Source organism: Agrilus planipennis, unplaced genomic scaffold, assembly GCF_000699045.2.
Source record: "Agrilus planipennis isolate EAB-ADULT unplaced genomic scaffold, Apla_2.0 scaffold337, whole genome shotgun sequence".
Taxonomy (NCBI): Eukaryota; Metazoa; Arthropoda; class Insecta; order Coleoptera; family Buprestidae; genus Agrilus; species Agrilus planipennis.
The window spans coordinates 54,727-62,269 of record NW_020442013.1 but is presented as its reverse complement, the minus strand read 5'-3'; the positions used below and the strand labels follow the sequence as shown (position 1 = coordinate 62,269).

Below are 7,543 nucleotides of genomic sequence, written 5' to 3'. Positions count from 1 at the left end.
AGCCCGAGATAAAAATGTTCAGTCTCTCAGAGTCTCTGAAAGCGAGACTCGAGTCTCCGTCTCTCATCGAGTCTCTCTGGTGTCGCTCAGAGAGACTTTCGAGAGACTGTCAAAAAACTTTTTAGCGTCTTTCAACGAAAGACTCGAGTCGCTCATAGAGAGATCCTCATTTCGTATTTAGTCTCTGAACGAGAGACTCGAATCTTTCAATAAGTGGTGTCTCGATAGACATGGTTAAAATTTTCTAAGTTCAACATATTTCAGAGATCCCAGTCTCGAGTCTCTCAATGTTTCAGTTTTATTAATTCAGTCTCTCTGTAAGAGACTGGAATCTCTGAATTAATACTTTTATCGTTCGAGTCTCTCATACAGAGACTGTGAGAGATCCATAAAAACACCTAGGCAATAATTGAGAGACTGTCAAAAACTGTGAGAGATGCTCTCGGAGACACTGAAAGACTCTGAGAGACTGAAAATTTTTGTCTAGGGAGGTTAGAAATATCTTTGAAATACTATTGGTTGTTGTGTAGTAAAAAGTTGTTCTAAGCTGTAACCAATTCAGTCCCCAATAATAATCCAAGTTCAAATTCCTAAATTTATTCTTTATTGGCATCATTTTTTTTTACTTTTTGTGGACTTGAACCAACATTTTGGAGGCTATCAAAATCACAGTTTATAGACGTATGTTATTAGCACGCCTATCACAGAAAAAATTAAAAAAAAAAAGAATAGTCCATGGTACGCTACGATATTATTCCACGTTTAACATTTCCATAACAATTACATCAGGTGTTTCATCTATAAGTTGCATGCATTATTAAAAAGTGTGCCGAAGGTGAACCGTATTACAATTGTGTGTTACTAGGTTACTGTGATTGATTTTTGCATTTTAATAAGGAAGTATAATGTATTGGGATAAGAAATGAAATTGTTCTTAGACTGTGAAGCTCATGATATTCTAGAAATACTGGTAATAATTTATAGAAGTCAAACATTTCAGTAGGTATTTTAATTCTTAATAAACTACCTTTATTAAGAATAAATACTACTATCAATTAATTATTGATTATGCAATTCACACGAATCAACGAGAACAACTAGAAACATTCGTGTTTAACTTCAAATGTCTTCATGCACCAGATTTTGTCCAATTTTAATTTTATCATCTTTCTATTAAAATAGTAATCTTTGTCTATGATCATGAAGTGAAATAAGTTTAAACATTTCAGGAAGTTAATATTTATATCACACCTTTTACCTTAGTTACCTAATACCACATCTAAAAAAAGTCTTTCGGCGCGAAAATAAACTTTTAGTAGTAAGAATTAATTTTCGAAACGAAAGAGCATTATTTAGAAATTTAAATTTTAAAAGATCGATGAAAATCCTGAAGAATAAAGTGAATGATGCTGAAATAAAAAATTCTGCAAGTAATCCCTTCACTTCTACATGTTTAACCCTGTTTTATTTCATTACTCAACCATGTAATAATTCAGTTAAGTTGTAAATTGCTCTCTATTACAATAGTTTTTCCTTTCTAAAAATATGTAGGAAGGATCCCAAAGAGCAGCGATTACAAAAACCGAACGGTTATTCAAATCTTAACTACAACAATAACTACAATGCTGTCCTATCTTTTTGTAGTCTTGGCATCAGGAAACTCGACAATTATTTGCATTCAACTCCCGTCGACAACTTGGAAGATAGCACGTGCTTTGTTTAGACATCGTACTCTAAATGTCAGATCCACATTATACGAGGAATGTGTTTCCTCTTTTGAGTTCATGTGTGCTTGAAATTATCTACGGATTGCATAATTTATACTGTTTGCGAAACTAAAGGTGTAAATTCTTATATACTGGTGATACTCAGCTTTTGAAAAAAAAAANCACATCAACTCAAATTCGCTACTAGTTTTATTTAAAACATTCTAGTAGAACGGTAGTTCTTTAGCGCAGCTTCCGAGCGGTCTCCGGATAATTTTTTATCTTACGACTGCACAAAACACTCACCATTCGCCTGTAACACCACATTTCTAAGCTTTTATTTTCGCCGCTCCCACCGTCGATGTTTCGCACTCGTACAGCGCCGCGCTCCAAACACCTTTAACAATCTTTTTAGAATTTCTAAATTAATCGTTCGCGAGCATAGAAGTAACTCCTTTTTATTGAAGGCAACTTGACCCTGTGCTATCCTTACTACTCCTTCCGTCCTGACTTATCTGACTTCGTAGATACCTAAAGTCAACCACTTCTTTAAATCTTTCGTCTCCTATCTTTACATTCGCTCTTTCCCTACTTTTTCTTCCCTTACATGCCAGTATTTTTGTTTTACTTTTATTTATTTTCATACAGTACTATTTTGTCAATACTGTTCGATTTTATTTAATGCTATCTCTAACTCCTCCTTGCTGGATGCTAATACTGCTATATCATCTGCAAATCTAAGCAGACTAATCTTTTGTCACTCTATATCTATCCCTACTGTCTTTAATGATGTTGATCGCGTCTTGGACATATAAATTACAAAGTAGCTGACAGTGTGCATCCCTGCCTGACTCCCTTTCTAATATTTACTTCTCTACGTTGTATCCCTAGATCTATAACTGCCTGTTGCTCTTTATACAAACTAAGTATCACTCTTCTATCTTTGTAACTCATCCCTAAATTTTTAAGTATATTTAACATTTTGTCTCCTTTAACATTGTCAAAATCTTTATCTAAGTCTACAAATCCTATGTACGCGCACTTTCCTTTTTCGTTTATCTACTTAAATTAAGGTAATTATTGTTAATTTTAGTCTTTAATTGTTTTAGTCTGATTAACCAATTATAGGCTAAACGGCAAACGAATATAAGACATTTTTAAATAATTTTTAGATATGTGGGTTTTTGTTTTATTTTTCTTTCCGTTAAGTTATAACAGTTATATTTATCCTAATAATACGATAGCGAGTTTCTGCAGTTTGTCCGCTCCTGATTCATTCGAATTGTTTTTGCAAGTCCCAGATTATAGGGGATTTACCAATGTGAACGAAGGTGAACACCGCGGGGGAAGAGTAGTTGCAAATAAGTAGCCATCGAGGTCAGACGAACAAAAAGAGTAAAAATAAAAGAGGAAAGACGCGAGAAAGACGAAAGACGCGTAGAAGACGAAAGACGTACAAAAGACGGAAAGTCCTGAAAAAGACGATAAAGACGGAAGACGATAAAATCAATTGTATATTGATGTGCTGTTGTGACCAATAAGAAAAGTGTATCAGGATAGCTGTTCAATACTGTGGAAAACTCTAATTGTGCAAACGTTTATACTTTTTAATATTTTAATTTTATTCATTAAACACTTTCTAAAAATAGTGGAGCTGGATTCGTTTTTATTCACCCTAGACAACAACGGAAAAAAGCCTACAGATATATAAGTTTATGTAGGTGAACAAGGGAAACTGTGTAATGGATTGGTTTTTTTAACTTCCCAGATGTGCCAGTCAGGTATATATTAAGATCAGTAACCACCCTTCTTACTCCAACATAATGTCTTTAATTTTCTTGGTTTTCTGTATATATTACGCTAATACCTTTTTCCCCAAAAGTACAAATAAACTTCCCAGGAAAGTGTCAACACGTGCGTGAGTTTTTGTACAATAAAATTTAATCTCAGCATTTCGCGAGTATTAGCAATGAATTTAATATTAAAAACATGCTCGTATATTTCGTTCTTGCTTTTGAGGTTTCAGCGGTAAAAAGAGTTACCAATATGTAATTCCTGCACAATAAGAAAACAAGGACATTTTGTAAACACTCTCGCTTGGCAGGAATCTTTCGTTTGGTCGTTATTATTATTATTTTAACAAGCAATTAGTATGCAATTCCCCAGCAATTGAGGCACAACGATTTTCATTTCATCGTCGTTTGTGTTAGTTTCCTTAATTGGTTGATAAATGCGAAACACAGGAATGCAATATTTTTGCATTTACGCTTATGTACATACATACTACATATTTCATAACGGGAAAGCATGTATAAATACGTCAAATGAAACTGTGCAAGCTTAACCAATTGTTACCTAACTCTAAAATCCATAATATGTACCCGTGTGCATTTTTGACTTTATACCTTTAATTAACAATCGATTTTTTAATTATAATTCAAACTAATTTACTAATTGGAGTGGGTTTTCTTTACTACAAAGAGATTATTTAATTGTGATTTTGTACGAGAAAGACAAACTCAATTTTTAAAAATTCTGTTAAAATACTTTAAGGCCTCGTTTAGATTGACGCGCTTCATATGCGCGTTCGAAGAGCGATGACGCGAGTGAAAACGTATTCATGGCGGCCGTGTGTGCAGTGAAATTTCTTCTATTAGGCATATTAATTAGTATTTTTAACATGCTTCTACCATAATTTTCCCAATAGATACCCCTACCTCCTCATTTTTATATATTTTCATCATTCTGTTTCTAACCTTCCTTTGTTACTATTCTTTGTTGTAAATCTCTAACGTTTTTTGCATCTTCCGTTATCTGACTTCCTAATAGTCCTGCAGTAATCACACTTCTTCACACTCCTATCTACTTACAATCTAATTCTTCTCTGCAAGTTTTAAAACCAATTTCAAACTTCTAAGCGGTAAATTCAGTAAATGTACTTTATATGTCTCGTCGCAGTTTCAATCGATGTGGAGGTGCACGGTGCAGCTTCCATCTCCGACACAATAACAAAAATAATATGTCCATTACCTACGACTGGAAAGTTAGAAGTAATAGTTTCGAAAGTTGCAGCTTTGGAATGAATATTTGTCTCCGAACCGGCAATTTTCAAATAAATTCCTTTCTAAAAGTGTCAAATGGCTTCCTAGGTAGAAATTGCCACAGTGAAATAAAGTTCGGAAGCATTAAAGCACAAAAGCCCGGGTTGAAAAGCTTCTCTATTTAATTTTTGGTTGTCCACTTTTTTTATCCAATAGAAATTTACTCTATTCTGCATCAAGTTCATTGAATTTGGTTTTTTCTCTTTGAATTAATAAGAAGTTAGCAGAAAAACATCTGTAGGTACACCTTGGAAGAGCTGAAGAATGACCTCTAAGATACCTTGAAGGTCATTCTTCAACTGAAGAGGTTCTTAAGAGCCTCTGGATTGTCCTCATAGTGGACAGAGCCTGAAGAATGACCTCTAAGACATCTTGGAGGTCATTCTTCAGCTGAAGAAGTGCTTAAGAGCCCCTGGATTGTCCTCATAGTGGGCGGAGCCTGTGTGTATGTGTGTGTGTGTGTGTGTGTGTTTGTTCTCTTTTTCCTTTGCCTTGTCTATACGAAAATTATATCTAATATACAATTGCAATTAGCTAATAGCATTTTCTATGCATCACAAGATAGTTTTAATATTTGTGTGGTTTGTTGTGATTTTGCTGATAAAAATATATACTCTATGGAAATCAATAATAAAAAATAGGCGAAATAGGTTGGTAGAACAACTTCCCAGACATGAAGGTCTAATCAGAGATATATTAGAGGCAGAAACAGGAGTGAGGAGGGGTAGAGGTAGACCTAGATTAGATTACTGTTCACAAATAGTTAAGGATGTGGGTTGTTTTAGCTTTAGGGAAACGCAAAGATTAGCTCAGGATAGGAAAGAGTGGAGGTGCGTGTCCAACCAGTCTTAGGACTGACGACCTTATGATGATGATATTATTATTAGGAAGTATATGGGGAATAGGGTAAACATTATGTAAAAAGTATTGGATTAGAAGGAAAATGTTGTTTGATTCCACGCTTAGAAATATAGCTCTTTCGCCTTACCAACTAGACCGGAACGATTGCTGACAGAACGCCTACTTTTACTTACAACAGACGCTACAGGGAATATCGTAAGCATAGAAAAAAGATGTCAGGTGGGAATTGCAGCGGACACCGATAAAGAAAAAGGAATGACATTACATCAATTAGTGTGTAACAGAAAGAGATGCAGACAAGCGGAATTTGAGCATGTTGCCAGCATCGGACCTTAAAGAAAGTTCAACATCCTTGGGAATTTAGGAAAGCATTAACGTTTGTTTAAAGTTATAATTCCAACCAGGCAGTTATAGAGCCGGCCCTGACCTTTTACGTACCTAAGCAACCTCTAACCGCTGTACCGCTTACTATTACTTGATTTTCTCTTTTAATTTTGTCTGCACTACTCATGAAACATTTCCTAACTTAACAAGGGCCTGTTCAAAATGCAGCAAAATAAACTGCAGTCCCATGTGGAAACTAGAAAGAAAATACGTCGATTCTCACGGATAATTTATACCAGTTTGGATAGTCTCAACTATAGAATCAGTTTTACCTTGTACTTGCTGATTTAAGCTCCACGCCTAGTGGTACAAGGTTTGATTTTATTGTTAGTTGATTATATTTTTTGATGATATATAGAATCTGTGTACGGATACATAACTAAATCTTTTTTATATATTATTATACAGATCGGTAAGTAATTAGTAATTTTACGTTTACCGTATTCATAGTTTCATTTGATTTAGATACGCGACATTGATGTTTTTGCGATCTCTATTTTCCTCTTGTTTCTATTTTCTTCAATCGTATCAAACGTACGAGTTATTGCATTTGAAAACATAGGTACATAAGTCACTTGAGGCTTCATGACAGACACAAAAAGTGAAAAAAAGTGAAAAAAGAAGGATATGATTTTATTGTACCAAAGGTATACGTATTTAGTCTGAGTTACAAATTGGAAAAGAATATCTTCAATTTGTAAACGTATGCGATGAGTGTTTGTGAAGTAACAAAAGAATAAAATTCAATTGTTGATTCTCTATTTCAAAGACAACCTGTAATTTATCCGAAGAAAACAATTTGACTTTAATCCTGTTTCTAGCGACTTCTTGCTTCTCGTTATTAATTCTATCGTTCAGTGAACTTCAGCTGAAATAGCTGAAGTTCTTCTCGAACATTACGCGAACGTGCACCCTTGCTATAATGTACGTATATATCGAGTTCCTGTCTTACGTTCTACGTGCGGCAAATAGTCGTTCTTTATTGAGATTACGCCTTGGGGACGCATTCGAATTTTCGATTAACTGTCGTCAACCTTTAGTCAATTAAACATTCTGGCGTTGACATAAAATAACCTCTCCTTCTTACTTCGACTTTTGCTATAGATAAAAAAAAGCCTCTTCTTCGGTTTAGGTATTAAAACTGGACAAGATTGAAAAGGTTTTTTATATTGAGATGCATATATATATGGTACAGAGAAATTTACGTTATTTGCCGAACATTTTAAAGTAAATAGCGAAATAACACACTATTTAAGATAGTTTTTTTATTTTTATTTGTGAAAATTAGTCGGGCAGCTTACACAATTTGCAATTGTCTTTAATTGTAACGCGAGATAAAAATGTTCAGTCTCTCAGAGTCTCTGAAAGCGAGACTCGAGTCTCTCTGGTATCGCTGAGAGAGACTGTCAAAAAATCTGTTTAACATCTCTGAACGAGAGACTCGAGTCGCTCATAGAGAGATCCTCATTTCTGCGTTCAGTCTCTGAACGA

At 34.6% G+C, this 7,543-nt stretch overlaps 1 protein-coding gene and 1 long non-coding RNA gene across 2 annotated transcripts in view; one reads left to right on the top strand and one right to left on the bottom strand.

Moving 5' to 3' along the window:
- LOC108742117 overlaps nt 1–3,354 on the top strand; it is a 7,764-nt gene extending 4,410 nt beyond the window's left edge. The window contains exon 3 of the long non-coding RNA XR_001938616.2: nt 3,002–3,354. This is a non-coding gene — a long non-coding RNA (uncharacterized LOC108742117). The remainder of the gene's footprint in view (nt 1–3,001) is intronic.
- The window catches only part of LOC108742107, a 42,168-nt gene that overhangs the window by 9,591 nt on the left and 25,034 nt on the right, over nt 1–7,543 (bottom strand). The gene's annotated exons all lie outside the window — the stretch shown is intronic.